Raw genomic sequence first — 18465 nt, 5'->3', positions numbered from 1 at the left:
ACATGCCAAGTGCGGGAAATGCTGCCATCAGCTTGTGACCTCACAGAACTCGTATTTTAGTGGGAAGATGACAGATATTAAACAAGGAAACAAGGTTTTTATCAGTGCTGCAAATAAAATGAAAAGGAAATGGAAGACAGACTGGCTTGCCCAGAAGAGGGTTTGGACCCCTAGGAAGAGCGGGGGTAGAAATGATGGTTGGTGCCAGCCCCCTTTTGACCACCAGGCCCTGTCATGTGAACCAGCACCCTCCTCTTCTTGGTCGGCCCCCACTTCAGAGGAAACATTCGTGGGGATGTGGCGAGAGTACAGAGGCCTGCGCATGTCCAAATGATGAAAAGTTATGAACAAAGCTAACAAACTGTTCAATAAAATATGACCTACTTCTTACCCAAATTAACTTTCTAAAGACCTGGAAGGCCAGGTCTGCATTCAGCATTCTCAAACTCCTCAGAGCTCTGCATCAGAATAGGGCAGAAGGGGTGATCCCGCCCCTGGCCCTTTGTCCCTGGATGTGGGCCTGTCCCCTTGTCTTCTAGTCTGGCTCTGTTTCTGGTTGTGAGCGGGTGATTTGCATACACATTTGATACCTCAACCCCTATGTCCAGGATTCACCCATGCTTTCTTCAGATAGCCCTCCCGTGATCTGCCTCAGGGTTAGGGGAGCCTTAGGGGCAGCCCAGACCACCCATGGGAGGAGAGTAGAGGCCCTCTGAGGTAGAGGCCCACAGACTCTGCAAATGGGTTTGGGGCCCTCTGGAGGAAAGAATTGTAGGGCCCCGGGGTAACTAGGGCTTGGTGTAGAAGAGGAGAAACAGGCTTTGAGTATGCAAGTCCCCTTGGCCCCATGGTCTCTTTGCTTTACGGGGAAGGATATGACTGGAGGATGACCATACTGGCACCCTCTATAGCACAGGCCCAGTATCCCCCTTTTGCCTGGGGCTAGGGTGGTACTGGAGGAGGGAGGCTACTCTTGCTAATGTAATTGAGAAAGACCTCTCTGAGGGGTGGGAGCAGGGCGGACATTAGAAGGGAGACCTGAATGGTAAGGACAAGTGACCCCTGCACGACTCCCAGGGTGTGGGAGAAGAGAATTTCCCAACTAAGGGAAGAGGAAACGCCCTGTCACCATAAGCCCTTTAAGGAAGAAAAGAGGGCAGTAGTGGTTCGGGCCTGATCTGGAGGAGGAGATGACAGGACGCGAAGGCAGAAGGTTAGGCAGGGGCAGGCCCTGGAGGAATCCGTAAGGAGTCCTCCATCTTGATGCAATGGGTGGCCATTGGGGGACTGACATGATCTGAGCCCTGCTATAGCCATAGCATGCTGGGGGCTGTGCAAAACAGATGAATACTAAGGAACCACTGTCAAGAGCAAATCAATAGAAGCACTGCACAAAGCGGTCCAGTGCCCTTTATGTAAGGGTCCTAGCGATGAATTCTTCCCCAAATTTCAGAAGGAAGAAAAACTCCACTCTCCTACTGAGCTGGTTTTTGTAGCTCGTCGGGGTTCTCCCCTTGTGCAGACCACCTGAAAGCACAGAGCTGAGCTGGTGCTTATTTCTAGAGTTGACTATTCATTTCTCAATCCGGCATCCAATCTCAATTTTATATCTCATTACCCATATGTTTTCTCATAGACTTTCCTCAGAACAGCATGAATTGTAAGTAAATGGCAATAGTAATTACATATACAAGTAATTGCGGCTCAAGAGACTGATATCTGACCAATAGTGCTTTTGGCAATTGTACACCGAAGTGCTTTGTTTGTCTGGTATATTGTAATTGCAGGGCGGGTAGCAGGAAGATTCCAGTGTGTGCTGCTGGCCTTGGCTACTAAAAAATTATAGCAAAGGCTCGCTATAGTCTTGCTGAGACTTGCTGAGCAAGTTTGCTGAGACTGTTTCCAATCTCTACAAACAGATTTGTGCTATATCTTTTCATGATCCTCCTAACTTTATTATAAGGATGTATAAAATGTTTGTACTTTAGACAAAAAGTATAAAGCATAATACAATGAACACTCACATATTTAACTCCCAGTGTAAGGAACCAAGCAATAACGAATACAGCTGAAGCTCCCTGAATTCCCTGCCCAAATCATAAACCCCTTCCAGTCCCCAGAGGTCACCACTATTTTGAATTTGGTGTTTTATCATCACCGAGCATTTAAAAACTACTTTTACTATATAAGTGTGGCTCTTTGGAAATAAGTAGAACTGCTTTGTGTGGTTTTACATTTTGCGTGGTATTAGACTTATCCTTGCCCCCTTTTGCTTAAAATTGTTGACATTTATCCCCTTCACGTCTGTAGTTCATTGATTTTCACTGTGTGCCGTTCCATGACTATTTCTATATCCGTTCACCTGCTGAAGTATATTTCGGGTTGTTTCTGTTTCTCCCCCACCCCCTGCCCACCTTTACTAATAAGGCTGCTACAAACATTCTTGCACGCATCTCCTTGGATTCATTATATCTTAAATTACAAAACATAAACACACCTGGGAAACTCAGCTCTTCAGACACAGTTCTGACCTGACATCATTATTGTCAGATTGGTTTCCCATCACTCATATTTGGTCATCAAGATAACCATTTATAATAGCATCAAGATGGATGTTTATAATAAGAAGATATAATCCAGAGAGGGATAGAATGATTTAAAAATTAGAACTTGGAACTTTTGAAAAGCCCTGTAAGTTACCAAGGAGTTCATCTAGTCAAACACTTTCATTGTATAGACAAAGGCAGTGATTCCAGAATGGGACTAAGGACTGTGGGTCCTATCCTGGGCCCCCAGTGTGATGGCCATACATATGAAATATAGAAAAAGTAAATTCCCTTGCTTTTCCTTCTATTCACCAAGCCCCCCTCAACCATGCACCATGAAATGTTGACTGCTCAACAAAGTCCTTCCTAGCTGAATTATAACTGTGTTTCCTTTGATCAATTCAAACCACATTTTTTATTTTTCAAAAGTCATTTTTACCACAGCTTTGCTGAAGTAGAAGCAAAAGACCTGAAACTAACATAAATTTCCTATTCAAACACAATAAGAATAATTGGATTTGCAAAGGAAAATAAAAAGAAATCACAAAGGAAAAGAAACTAGAACATTAATATGTTTGGAAGAATTTGTTGGGGACAGGATATGGGAAACTATGAGTTTCCTGGGAGAAGAGTGAATTTCCAAAGCTGCCTGTCATTTGGTGAGATTCTCCAAGGGCTCCCTCCTTGACCAAACTTTAGTCAGTCCCTACCCTTGATACCTAACCTAGTTCCTATTAGTAACTCTCCATCCACTGACCCCACTAATACTGTCCGTTGACCATAAATCCCCTGCTTGTGTGTTGCGTGGGGCTGAGTTCAATCTCTCTCTCCCCTATTGCAACAGTCTTAAAAAATCTTCCTCGCCTGTTTAATTCTGTTAGGTGCAGTTTTTCTTGGGCAGATTTACTTCTCAATGCAGAGAGGATCCAGACTGTCACTGGGTCCCACATTACAAGCTGTCCTTGTTTGCAATAACCTGAGACAGTCTCAGTGTGTGCCTGGCACGGGAGTATAATCACCAGTGGTACCCATTCCACTGTCAAAAGTGCCCCAGTTTGGACAATAAATCATAGAATTACCCACACATGGTGTGAAATTTACTGGCTAAATTGTCATCGGGACTCTCAGTGCCAAGAGGACCTGCTGGACTTTTAAAATGGTGCTACAGCAATTCAAAGAACAAAAGAGAGGGGCGCCTGGGTGGCTCAGTCGGTTGAGCGTCCGACTTCGGCTCAGGTCACGATCTCACGGTCCGTGAGTTCGAGCCCCGCGTCGGGCTCTGGGCTGATGGCTCAGAGCCTGGAGCCTGTTTCCGATTCTGTGTCTCCCTCTCTCTCTGACCCTCCCCCGTTCATGCTCTGTCTCTGTCTCAAAAATAAATAAACGTTAAAAAAATTAAAAAAAAAAAATTAAAAAAAACCAAAGAACAAAAGAGAGCAGACTCCTTAAATGAGAACACTCCTTTCCAGTCCTGACCCCTGAGGCATAGTTACATTAGAATTGTATCATTTTATGTCTAAATTAAAACATTTCTCCATAAACAAAAAATGATGATTTTCATCACTTTGTCTCTCAAACATGTTCATACATTGCCTTTATTATACCTCTCCTTCGATGACTATGGAGGGGTTTATCACAGCACGCTTACCAGGAATGTGACATGCATTCCAGAGCAATGGGGAGAGAGGGAGGGAGGAGACAGAGAGACACCAGGAAGGCCAATGTGGTGCCAGCCTTAGGAAAAACAACTGAGAATGGGGAATCAATACCTCATTCTCCCATGAATTGCATTAAAAGGCTGAAATGAGTTTGCAAAACAATAATCGAAGCTGACAGCTGCTCTCGACAGGTTGGGACAAATGAAAATTGAGCTGGGCTTTCACATGCTGTGGGGAGCGGGCAGGACAGGCAGAAACCTCCTAATGCCTTTCACTTGGAAACACTGGGTTTCCTAATTGTCTCCTGTCCTGAAGCCAAAGGAGAAGATCCCTCATTAAGGTGACGTTTGCCGAGTGGTTTTGAGAAATGGACGTTTTAGCTCCTTTCACTTGTTTGAAAGTATCTGTAAGAGGCCCATATCGTGCAGGGCTTCCAGGAGTCCAGTGGGACAGGAGAGGTCAAACTCCATCAGCAGGATCTCAGGTAGGGGCCTTCAGGCACAGGCCGGGGTGGGGGTGGCAGGGGGAAGGGCTGGATCAGATAATCTCCAAATTTCATCCTATTGGGAAAGTCTATGATTCTGCCTCCATGGACTCTCGGCATGGGTTTGTTAACCCCGTTTTATAGGTAGGAAGATTTGAATGAGGAAAGAGCAAGGACACTGAAGGGGAGCCTAGCCTCCTGACTCAGCTGAGCTCAGTATGAGACCTGAAAGATGAGACTGTTGATTTAAAAAAAGGAGACTGTTGATTTAAAAAAAAAAAAAATAAAAAAAAAAAAAAAAAAAAGGAGTTGGGGCACCTGGGTGGCTCAGTCGGTAAAGTGTCCAACTTTGGCTCAGGTCATGCTCTCATGGTTTGTGGGTTCGAACCCTGTGTCGGGCTCTGGGCTGATAGCTCAGAGCCTGGAGCCTTGCTTCGGATTCCGTGTCCCTCTCTTGCTCTGCCCCTCCCCTGCTCATGTTCCATCTCTCTCTCAAGAATAAATAAAACGTTAAAATTTAAAAAAAAATTTTTTTTTTTAAATTTAAAAAAATTTAAAAATTCAAAAATTAAAAAAAAAAAAGGAGCAAAGGCCATCAGGAGGTTGCTTTACTGAAACCTCACCATTCAAAACGGGGTCCTGCCTGCAGCATCACATCTCTGAACTGCTGGTTAGAAATGCAGAATCTTAGATCCCACCCCAGACCTGCTCAATCAGAATCCGCATTTAACAAGATCACAGTGGATCCAAAACCTTTGAGATGCAGCAAAAGTGGTTCTAAGAGGGAAGTTTATAGCAATACAGGTCTATCTCAAGAAGCAAGAAAAATCTCAAATAAACAACCTAACCTTACACCTAAAGGAGCTAGAAAAAGAAGAACAAACAAAACCCCACAAAACAGCAGAAGGAAAGGAATAATAAAGATTAGAGCAGAAATACATGATACGACACTAAAAAGACAATAGAACAGATCAATGAAGACAGGAGCTGGTTCTTTGAAAAGATCAACAAAATTGATAAATCTCTAGCTAGAGTCAATAACAACAACAACAACAACAACAAAACAAAAAAGAGAGAACTCAAACAAAATCACTAATGAAAGAGGACAAAGAAAACTGACACCACAGAAATACAAATAATTGTAAGAGAATATTATGAAAAATTATATGCCAACAAACTGGATAACCTAGAAGAAATGGATAAATTCCTTGAAATATATAACCTCCTTAAACTGAAGCAGGAAGAAATACAAAGTTTGAACAGACCAATTACCAGCAACGAAATTGAATCAGTAATAACAAAGACCCCAAACAAACTGAAGTCCAGGACCAGACAGCTTTAGGTGAGTTCTACTAAACATTTAAACAAGAGTTACTACCTGTTCTCAAATTCTTTCAAAATATAGAAGAGGATGGAAAACTTCCAAAATCATTTTATGAGGTCAGCATTACCCTGATACCAAAATCAGATAAAGACACCACACAAAAGAGAGAACTATAGGCCAATATATCTGATAAAAATAGTTGCAAAATACTAGCAAAATGAATGCAACAATACATTTTAAAAAATCATTCACCATGATCAAGTGTGATTTATTCCTGGGATACAAGGGTGGTTTAATATTTGCAAATGAATCAACATGATATATCATATCAATAAGAGAAAGGATAAAAACCAAGCATTTGACAAAGTACAACATCCATTCATGATAAAAACTCTCAACAAAGTAGGGTTGTAGGGGACATACCTCAACATAATAAAGACCATATACGAAAACCCCACAGCAAACATCATACTCAGTGAGGAAAAATGGAGACCTTTTCCCCTAAGGTCAGGAATAAGACAAGGATGTCCACTTTCACTACTTTTATTCAACATGGTGTTAGAAGTTCATGAGATCAAGTCCCGCAGAGCCTGTTTGAGATTCTCTCTATCCCTGTCTAAACAAACAAACAAACAAACAAACAAACAAAGAAACAAACTTAAAAACAAACAGGGGCACCTGGGTTGGTTAAGCATCTGACTTCAGGTCAGGTCATGATCTTGCAGTTTGTGAGTTTGAGCCCACTTTGGGCTCTGTGCTGATAGCTCAGAGCCTGGAGCCTGCTTTGGATTCTTTGCCTCCCTTTCTCTCTGCCCCTCCCCTGCTCATGCTCTGTCTCTCTCTCTCAAGGATAAATAAACATTAAGAAAATTAAAAAAATAAAAATAAAAGGCAAGGTACTGAACGGAAGAAGAAATTTGCAAATGACATATCCGATAAAAGGGTTAGTATCCAAAATATATAAAGAAGTTATACAACTCAACACCCAAAAACAAATTATCCAATTAAAAAATGGGCAGAAAACACGAACAGACATTTCTCTAGAGAAGATGTACAGATGACGGACAGACACATGAAAAGATGCTCAACATCACTCATCATCAGGGAAATGCAAATCAAAGCTACAATAAGCTATCACCTCACACCTGTCAAAATGGCTACAATAAAAAAAAAAAAAACACAAGAAACAACAAGTGTTGTCAAGGATTTGGAGAAAAAGGAACCCTGTGCATTGTTGGTGGGAATGCAAATTGGTGCAGCCACTGTGGAAAACAGTATGGAGGTTCTTCAAAAGATTGAAAATAGAACTACCCTATGATCCAGTAATTGCACTACTGGGTATTTACCCCCAAAATACAAAAATGCTAATTCAAAGGGATACATGCATCCCTAAGTTTATTGCAGCATTATTTAAAATAGCCAAAGTAATGGAACAGCTCAAGTATCCATCGATGGATGGATAAAGATGTGGTATGTAAATATATGTACATATATATCCATATTTATCCATAATTATATATATTATATATATAATGAAATATTATTCAGTCAGAAAAAAGAATGAAGTCTTGCTGTTTGCAACAACATGGATGGATCTAGAAAGTATAATGCTAAGCAAAATAAGCCAGTCAGAGAAAGACAAATACCATATGATTTCACTCATATGTGGAATATAAGAAACAAAATAAAGGAGCAAAGGAAAAAAGAGAAAAAGAGAGGGAGACAAACCAAGAAACAGATTTTTTTTTTAAAGTTTTTATTTAGCTAATCTCTACACCCAACATAGGGCTTGAAGTCAGGACCCTGAGATCAAGAGTCACATGCTCATCTGACTGAGCCAGCCAGGCGCCCCAAGAAACAGACTCTTAACTATAGAGAACAAACTGATGGTTACCAGAGGGGAGGAGGGCAGGGGGATGGGTGAAATAGGTGAGGGGGACTAAAGAGTATACTTATCATGGTGACAGAAAAAAAAAAAAAAAAAAAAGAAAGAAAAGAAAAAGAAAAAGAGAAAAGATCACAGTTCCTTCACATATTCATTCACACTAGCCGAAGTCAAGAATTTCTAGGAAACGGTTTATACTCTTAATAAAGAACAAAAGTTTTTGAACCAAAAAGGAAAAAAAAAAAACAACAAAAACAAGAAAGCACCCTTCCCACCATAAAACAAAACCCCAAGTCATTTGTAGGCACTTGAGAGTTTGAGAAGCAATGACTGGAACTCTGGATCACACTTTGAATAGCAAGACTCCAAAAAACATTTAAAGCTACGAATTCTCTTTTGACAGAGTTCTGAGGCTTTTATGCAATCAGGCCAGTTTACCAAGCTCCGAGACGTCATTTCGCATACCAGCACCCTCTGCAGAATTACTAAATTTGCTTTTTTACAACATGAGTTTAAATCTGATAAGAGTCATAGGAAAGGGACCTCCATCAGTTTCAGACTAAAGCACTCTCTTTCTCTCTCTCCCCTCTTCCCTTTCCTTCTCCCTGGAGACCTGGTGCACAGATTTGGGTTGGTAATAATCTTGTATTCATAACACCTTCTCAGCATCATGTTTGTTTCAAGAGGAAGACTCCAGCCTTGCTCAGGTTGAAGATTATGAATTACAGTTTGTTTGGTAGTTTGCTGGGTTTGCTAGAAATCTCTTTTTTGACTAAGCAGGAAATCGTTTTTTCCTTCATTTCAGGAAATATTGTATTCTAATTTTATCTTACTGATGATCTGACTGGGAAGTGACAACCAAGCATAAGCCCATGTTAATAATTTTGTCTTCTTTTCTTTGTTTCTGCAAAAACCACTTGGTGTGAAATAAAGTTTCAATTAGGTCTAATATATGGGTTGTCTTGGGATACACTTGGGAAGACACAGGAAGAATTAAATTGCAGGTTTTAGTTGAACCATATGAAATTGCCACTTTCACAGGTTAAAGAGCAGCGAAACATTGGCAGCTTCTTTTAATCAACCTAACTATAATGTTTCAATTTAGAATTGCTTGACCTAGGGAATATCAAGAGAGTAGCAAGTGCTATTTGTGGAGGCTGGGCTGTTCTATTTCCTTGGAGATTTTTTTTTTTTTTTTTTTTTTTTTTTTTGGAGTTTAGGACAAATGCTCTGAAGGCTAGATAACCATTTTTCTATTCTGAGCAGCCAGGGAGAAATGGTGTTAGAAGGTCAGGTTTGGTTATAGATTCAGGATGAAAGTATGTATCCTTGAAGGAGGCTTATCACCTTCTGAATCTGTGAAATATATAAATGGTGCCAAACCTTGACAAGACAAACTAGGGTGAATTTCTTTTCTACTTCCTTGTTATAGTCAAATGCAGGTAATGGTTTAACTCTGATCACAGCAAGAAGAGCTTTTCCCTATCACAAACTAACACCACTCTTTAGTCAGAATGTGGGAGTGGAAGAGTCAAAGGGAAGTGTAAGAATCTAGTCCCTTTCTTATTCTTATCACAATTATACTGTAGGCATGCTGTGTTCCATGGTACTCTAAGACTATTCTATGATAGTTCCATGGTACTCTAAGACTATTCTATCATATTCTATGATTCTATTCTATGAATCCCATCAGAGTGTAATGAAGTATTTAAGCATGCTGGCCCAGGATCACGCTTTAAGTAGCAAAGGTAGGAATCATGTATTATTTGTAATGGTGTGCATAGTGCTTTTAAGAGATCTTGGCACACAGAAGGCATTAACAACTGTTTTATCCCAAGTTTTAAAATTTGTTGAGGGGCTCCTGGGTGGCTCAGTCAGTTAAGTGTCTGGCTTCAGGTCAGGTCATGATCTTGAGGTTCATGAGTTCGAGTCCTGCATCGGGCACTGTGCTGATGGCTCAGGGCCTGGAGCCTGCTTCAGATTCCGTGTCTCCCTCTTTCTGTCCCTCCCCTGTTCACACTCTGTCTCTCTCTCTCTCTCTCAAAATAAATAAACATTAAAGAAATTAAAATAAAAATTTGTTGAATAATGGGGTGCCTGGGTGGCTCAGGCATTCCTTTAAGCATCTGACTTCGGCTCAGATCATGATCTCATGTTCCTGGGTTTGAGCCCCGCATTGGGCTAAGTGCTGACAGCTCAGAGCCTGAAGCCTGCTTCGGATTCTGTTTCTCTCTCTCTCTCTCCCTCTCTCTCTCTCTCTCAAAAATAAATAAACATAAAAAAAAAAAGAAATCTGTTAAAATTTGTTGAATAAATGGTGACTTTTAATAACCAATCACATTACCAAGAATTGAAGATATTACATTAAAAATCTTTGTGGATCATAAAAACCAATTTGGCAATAAATATCAGGAGTCACATTCTATGAACCAGTAATTATAATAAAAGATCATATCCTATAAACCAGTAATTGCAAGACACTTATCTTAGAAAAGTTAAATTGTTTGAAATGTTTGAAAACACCATTAGGTAAAAAAATATTTACCTTATATACATGAGTTGAAAAAAACTGAAAGCCTAAAACCCAAGAATAAACTATTATAGATAAAGTAACGATATTTTTAGGCTATTTAATATTTAATAACCTTGGGAAATACTCGAGAAAGGTGAGGGTGAAAAACCTTGACACCAATATCTTATCCTTCTTGTTACCTAGCACTATATCATAAAAATGTCCCAAATTACTTAAAATTCTGCCAAAATAGTATTTTTAATGGCTGTAGAATATTCCATTGGATTTAAATAAAGTTATTAACTGTTTCATGAATACACATACACACACATGCACTAAAAAATAACATGCAGATGGGATCATAGCATCCCTATTGTTCTGTACATTTTCTCAGTTGATAATATAGAGAGCTCATCACATAAGCACACACAGATCTTCATTAATTCTTTTCATCGTCAATGCCAGGATAGTATTCTGCTGCAGAGATACATGTTGATTTTTCAAAACAGCTCTTATTGATTCCTTTAGGCTATTTATAGCTTCTTTGCTATTAAAACAACCCTTCAACAGATACATACATTTTTGTGCATGTATGCAAGTATTTCTGTAGGATAAATTCTGAAATTGCCAGATCAAAGAGAATGCCCATTTAAAAAATTTGAATAGACATTGCCAAATTGCCTCCCAATTACCGCACCAATTAACATTCACTTCAGTGTATGAAAGTAACTGCTTCATTTTAAAGTGGAAACAGTGAGGAATGCCTGGGTGGCTCAGTTGGTTAAGCATCTGGCTTTTGATTTTGGCTCAGGTCATGATGTCATGGTTTGTGAGTTTGAGCCCTGTGTCAGGCTCTATGCTGACAGTGCAGAGCCTGCTTGGGATTCTCTCTCTCCCCCTCTTTACCCCTTCCCCATTCCCTCTCTCTCTCTCTCAAAATAAATAAACTTAAAAAAAATAAAGTGGGAACACTGGATGGGATACAGAGTTGATGTCTGAACAACATGGGTTTGAACGGTTTGTGTGGTCCACTTACATGCGGATATTTTACAGTATAGTACTGCAAATGTATTTTCTCTTCCTTATGATTTTTCTTAATGACATTTTCTTTTCTCTAGCCTCCTTTATTGTAAAATACAGTATATAACACTTACAGCATACAAAATATGTATTAATCGACTGCTGATGTTATTGGTAAGGCTTCCCTTGACTGTAGGCTCTTAGTTAACTCTTGGGGAGTCAACATCATATGCAGATTTTCAATTGTGTGGGGGGTTGGCGCCCCAACTCCTGCATTGCTTAAAGACCAACTGTATTTATGTGTATATGTGTATGTGTTTGAAATAGATCTCGTGAACCCCAACCATACTATGGCATGATTGTAAATGAGGTCCCCTTTTCTCCTTCCCTACATCCCTTTCCACTTTTTCTTCCTTCCTACCTTCCTTTTTTCATTTTTTTCCTTCTCTTTCCTCCCTCCCTTTCTGCCTTCCATCTTTATTATTTTATCTAATGGGAAAAGAGACAGAGGGAAAGTCAGGGTAAGGTGAAGGCCAGTGAAGAATTTAGGTGGCATTTAGGGAATGGGAAGAAAGCAGGAAATGGGCTTCAGATGGAAGCAAAGTGCTTATTTTGGCAGCATATGGACGAAGATTGGAATGACACAGAGATTAGCAGGGCTTCTGCAGAAGATGGCACACAGATTAGTGACTCGTTTTATATTTTTATGGTAACTGTGAGAGGTGATGGACGTATAAATGAAGCCTGTCGTGGCAATCACGCCACAAAACATACATATAGCAAACCATCGCGTTGTACACCTTAAGCTTACGTAACGTTACGTAAATATATCTCAATAAAGATGGAAAAAACTCAGAAGCGGAATGTTGTGGGAAATACCTGGAAATGTGTGGTGTGGGGCAAGTCAGACATAGTGGGGAGGACAGTTTGGATGTGCACTGCTAATCTTCATGAGCACAGGATTCACCTGAGGAGCTTGTTCGGCTTCAATGAGTCCGGATGGGGCCTGACAACCTGCATTTCTAATGGGCTTCTGGGCAACTCTGCTGGTCTGGGACCACACTGTGAGGAACAGAACTTAGTTGACAAAGCCAGCTTCCAGAAACAACAGGCAGAAGCATTAGTAAGCAGTGAGAAGGGCTGTGAGCATTACCATTTGGAGCCAAGAATGCCTTCTGCAAATGTTACATACAAGGTGATAAAAGTCGTGAGCTGGCTCCTTCCGTTACTACTGTGTCACCCACCCAATTCAGCTTGGCCCACACCAGCACTGGAACCAGACGCTTGACTCAAACCCATGCTTATTTCTTCTACTCTTGCAGGAATCCTGATCCGGAGATCAGATTGTATTTGATTTGCTTCATCTCCAAAACTTAGTAATGATGTCGGTCACACAGAGTCTGCCGTTTCCTTCATTCACATAGCGCCTGGTGCTGCTGACACTGTGCAAGGTTTAAGTGGCAAGTGCCCACCTTAAGTTCAGTCCTGAAGGTGCCCACACCCTGCAGCTGGCAGGATTGAAGCCACACCTTGTTGCTTTCCATGCTGGGTGAGGACAAAATGGGAACTATTGCCCAAAGGCCCTGTGTTAAAGTCCTTTGGAATTAAACCATTTTAAGGCTCCTCTACAACTTTCCAATGTTCCACAGAAATGTTTTCTGAAGCGTTATGTTGCGGCAAAGCTAGGATTATTGATGTATGTTTGGGAACTGGGACGTTTTTATATCTAATTCTTCCTGTGGGATGATTTCTTTGCCATCAGTCCTTGTAAATCAAGGGAAGTACAAATGCTAGCTTTAAAAATTCACAAGCTGAGGTTGACAGAAACATTTTTCACCTCTCTGATCCAAGCCAGGCAGTGTTTGATGCTGGCACACCTAGATTTTCCCTCTCTTAGTTTCTGCCTAAGGAAAGCGAGACATGAAGTTACTGGTACACACACACAGGCACACACACGTGCGTGCTCGCACACAAAAACTCAGGCTTGTAGCCTTAGGGAAACTAGTAAATGAATAGTCTCCTTTTCAAAACATAATAAAAAAGACAAGACTCAGTGCAGGTCTTAAGAACTTTGTCACCTGTTGAGGCTGTTGTTTGCATTTAGGAAATAGGTTCAACGTGAGTAAAAGTGTGTTTCTCTCAATCCTGGAGGGACATGCAAGGTTAGCTTTATGAGTGATAGGTACAGACTAAGGATACATGAGAAAGGCTTCTAATATGCTTGTATTCACTTTAAGTTTTGCTCTAATAAGGGATCATTAAAAATATGATTAGCAATTAGGTTGTTTTTATGCTTGAATCACGCTTTCATTTGCATTAAAAAGTTCTATTTGAGTAGAAAAGTCAGAGAGGCATGTTTCTTCTCTTTTTCAAGAAATCAAGCTGTTTAAACTGTATAACAACCGCAAAACTACATCTACCTGGTGAACAAAAGAAAAACCAACAGCGGAGAGTTATCTTTACATATCACATAGACAGCCATAAAAATGTTTTGTGTTAATGACTTAAAAGAAATAGAAACATGGAAGTTGAGAGAGCCTGTCCCAGGACCAGTTAATGTCAAGGCTCTGTCGCACCAAAGATGTTGAAGGAATTGCTGAAGGTTCGTGGCAAAGCAAGGAGCACATGAACACAGTCTGTTTCAAGAATGCCTCTGAGGCATGATGGGCTGGCAAGTGGTGCCAGTTTATTAACCTATTGCCTTGGCTCCACCCACTCTTCTGGACTCATTCTTCTGATGTTGGGCCCCAGACTCTGTGGACCTTTTTGTCTTGCCCACTGCCCCTTATTAGGCTCCATTAATAGAAGGTTCTGGAGGAAAATGGGAAAGCTGGAGCAGAAAAAAGGGATTTGACTTCCAGTTCTATCAGATGCCCTGGTGACAGCACATCTTCTGTCTTCCGGCCAGCAGCAGCTCACTTCAGTGTACGGTGTCTCTATTCCTCGCAGACCCAGCCTCACTGGTTCCATTCAGAGACACCAGCACCAGCGGCTGGCACCCTGTCCTCCAAAATCTGGGTACCATTCCATGGAACCTCTCCTCAAGTTCAGAGACACCAACATAGCCCAGCAATGGCTCCTCCTCAGGGGTCTGCACCCTGGTCCGTGGGCCCCTCCTCTGAGCCTCTGAGTCTTCACGGTCCCAGCCTCTTCCTTTTATTCTCCAGGTCTACGTGGTAGCTGCTCCCCACATTTGCTGCTCTATGATATACCAGCATCTTTTTGTCTTTTTTTTTTAAATTTTTTTTTCAATGTTTATTTATTTTTGGGACAGAGAGAGACAGAGTATGAATGGGGGAGGGGCAGAGAGAGAGGGAGACACAGAATCAGAAACAGGCTCCAGGCTCTGAGCCATCAGCCCAGAGCCTGACGCGGGGCTCGAACTCACGGACCGCGAGATCGTGACCTGGCTGAAGTCGGACGCTCAACCGACTGCGCCACCCAGGCGCCCCCTTTTTGTCTTTTTAATTGCCCTAATACTTGGATAACAATGCTATATTAAATTCTCTCCATTAAAGTAATTGGTGTGGTTTCTTTCTCTTAATAGGGCCCCAACTGATAGACAAGCTGAGAAAGGCTGGGCAGGATTCTTTTCCAAGACACAACATTCTCTAAGCACGAAAGATTTTCCTGTAAGATTTGTTGTGCAATTTTGTTATTGAATCAGGTATGGGTCAAACTACCTGATCCTTATTTGGAACATCAGAGCACAAGAAAAATCCAGTATCTTGTAAATGGTTCCATGAGCTTCCACCTCCATCTATTGTTGTTTATGCTCTAAAAGGATAGATAGGATGTAGAGTGACCTGAGATGGTGGTTATGGTATTCTCTAACTTAACTTCCTTAATGGAACACACACACACACACACATACACACACACACACACACACACACACACACACACACACACACACACACAGTTTCTTCTATGGAGAAGATGGAAGAAAGCAATGAGAGGTTTCTGGAGATGAATCTGGAGATTCACAACCAGAACTCCAGGTATGGTTAGATGAAGAGAATTCTATGTCATTGAAAGAATAAATGCCAGCTTTGTTGGATTGGCAGCTGACACTAAGTTCTCTATAGAATGGACTAAAAAGTAAATGTATCCTGATTTGAAAACCTTTCAGATGAGTGGGAAAAACTGTCATTTCATTTATTTTTAGTAAAAGCACAATGTTGAAATGCTACTTGATTCAGATGACAACGTGGGAGACAGGACTGCACCCAGAACTTTGCACTACAGTCATTGTAGGAGGAAACACCTGGTTGTACAAGTCCTGGTCACACACATTCCTGAGATCCTTTAGTTTGTGCTGGTTTAAAACAGCAAGATTGCATATGGCAACAGTGACAGGAAACATTTCAGATTTCTTGCTTTGTCTATAACAAAGTGAGGACTGTAAATACTTCCTTTGTCTTGTCTCTTGTCTACAGATGATAAAACTAATCTCAAAGACCTAATGCAACTAGCTCAAGGGCATATACTTGTTTAGTGGCACAAAGTCAGAATTTGTATCTGGGTCTCCCTGACTCCAAGAACCGAGCTTCTAATATCTCAAGGCAATGACACATCCTCAACCAACTCTTCCTCCTCATTTTGGCTTTAGGTACTTTCCTTTGGGTGATTACAATTTTATGGACAAAACTCATAAATTCTTGGGTGACCATAGTCTGGTTACTTTCTGAGCTTCTCTTACCTACCTGATATTTATGATAGTTTCTAATATTTTCCTAAGATAAGTTAAGCCAATCGGTTCTTTAATAAAAAAAAGTTTAAAATATCTCTAGTCTTTATGGTCTTATATTGAATTAGCCAGTATAGCTCTCTAACACACCAGCCAGTGGTTTACAACTTTTGCTAAATCCTCACCTTCTCCAGCATGTTTACCACTAGACTTTACTGATTTCCACACACCAAATGTTTTCAAGAACTATACCCTTCAAAGATTGTCCCTCCAAGTGGCAAATCTACTGCCTTAGCTCGTTAATACTTCTGCTCTTGCATAATCATCCATTTTCCTAAACATTATTCACTCATCAATATTCAGCCAACACCATGGAGTACAACGGCGTGTTTCTGTATGCTTTACTGCATTTAATTCAAGGTTCATAATAAACAAATGACAGTAGGCAACATTATCTTTCCCGTTCTCTGGAGCAGAAGGAGGCTCAGAAAGCTCGGGCAGTTTGTGAGAGAGCTACAGAGCTGGTGAGTCACAGAGGAGATTTGAGAGTCCCAGGCTTCCAAACCCAAAGGACTGATACAGTTGTGGACACACGTAAACGAAGGATGAGGGATCCCAGGAACCACACTGATCCACTGTGGAGCCCATGGGAGGGAAGAAATAACAGGGCCAGTGGATATCTCTTGCTCCCTAACCAAGGCTGAAGAGGTGGGTGGTGCTCATGCTGAGGGGCTAGAAGCAAATGCTGGCTGCACAATGGCAGGGCAACAGCAGCTCCAAAGCTCATTTCAGAGCAGAGTTTGGATGACGCAAATAGCTTGAGATGCCCCAGTGTGTCATTATGTAATTCCTGTCTGTCCCTGTAGTCGTCATTTTTCCGTATAGATACACACTGCACTTTCTTCTATTGATTTTCAGAAACAGCCAAGAGACACATCCCACTGTGGCTGACACTCAGAAGGTATGAATGCCAGGGCTTCTGCCATTGCTTTTCACCTCTAAGTTTGAAAGTATCTTGGTCATGTAAGAAGGAAATTTCTTTAAATTAGAAACAAACAACAACAAAAAACCTCTGAGATGCAAGAGATTTAAGAAATAAAATGAAATCTCTAGAAGGTAACAGTGAAATCATTCATCAGTGATGCTGTCTACAAAATCTCTCCCCACCTAGACCTGAGAATTCACCTTGAAGGCCCCACTGTCTTCTCGAAACACTTCATGTCAGGCCTCACATGAAAACTGAATCTCACTGCAGCCCTACACACCATCCAGAGAAAATCAACCTATGCATATCTGAAAATTGCCCCTATAGCCCATTTACCTTAAGCCCACTCACGATCCACCCAGGGGGTTATCAGAGATTTATGAGCAATCTTTTGCAGATTTAAGGATGCAGTTAAGGAAGGAACTCATTTTTGTAATGTCCTCATATTTCATTCATTCATCCACTCATTCATCCACTAGTTGTTTATTGAACACCTGATCTTTGTGCTGAGAAATCAGCAATGAATCAAAGAGTCCTGTCAAATCATCTCAGTATCTTTTTTCTTTTTTAAAAAATAATTTTTTAATGTTTATTTTTGAGAGAGAGAGACAGAGCATGAGTGGGGGAGGGGCAGAGAGAGAGAGGGAGACACAGAATGTGAAGCAGGCTCCAGGCTTTGAGCTGTCAGCACAGAGCCCAACATGGGGCTTGAACTCAAGAACCATGAGATCATGACCTAAGCCCAAGCTGGACATTAAACCAACTGAGCCACCCAGGCACCCCTCAGTATCTTTTTTCTATTGACAAAACGCAACAAGGAAATCATACAATCGTATCTGCCTTTCAGATTTCAATGTTCCACCCTCACATTTCTGAACATGAGGGGAGTTTTCTCTGTAATGTTCTTCAGGCTGTCTGGCAAATGACTCACCCCCTAAGTTAACTTACTCATTACTCATTATCACAGATAATGAGTAGATTTAGTGTCACAAAAAAACAATATTAGAAAGCATTTTTCTTGTATCTGAATGTACCAGTCTATGAAGAATCTTGGTGTGATTTGGGGGGGAATGAAATGTCATTGTCTGGGAATTCTGTTTAATGAGAACACCTTCCTGAGCTACTGTGAGCAGGGGGAGAGAAGTGTCATGGCGTCCATGCCTCTGATAGCAGCAGATCCACATTAGCCTGGTCTCAACTAGGAAATGATTCTTTTCATGCCAATGATTTTTTCTTCTCCTTCTCCTTCTCCTTTTTTCTCATTCTTCTCCTTCTTCCTCCTTCTCCTTCTTTCTTTTCTTCCTTTTCTCTTTCTCTTTCTTTCTTTCTTTCTTTCTTTCTTTCTTTCTTTCTTTCTTTCT

General features: G+C 41.0%; 1 protein-coding gene and 1 non-coding gene across 10 annotated transcripts in view; one reads left to right on the top strand and one right to left on the bottom strand.

Moving 5' to 3' along the window:
* NEK11 (NIMA related kinase 11) overlaps positions 1-18465 on the bottom strand; it is a 281184-nt gene that overhangs the window by 12185 nt on the left and 250534 nt on the right. The gene's annotated exons all lie outside the window — the stretch shown is intronic.
* LOC121034251 (U6 spliceosomal RNA) lies at positions 12033-12135 on the top strand. Its single transcript, XR_005792334.1, has one exon. It is a non-coding gene; the product is annotated as a U6 spliceosomal RNA (small nuclear RNA).

Source organism: Herpailurus yagouaroundi, unplaced genomic scaffold, assembly GCF_014898765.1.
Source record: "Herpailurus yagouaroundi ecotype Mexico unplaced genomic scaffold, PumYag 159, whole genome shotgun sequence".
NCBI classification, from domain to species: Eukaryota; Metazoa; Chordata; class Mammalia; order Carnivora; family Felidae; genus Herpailurus; species Herpailurus yagouaroundi.
This window is presented reverse-complemented; position numbering and strand designations above follow the sequence as displayed.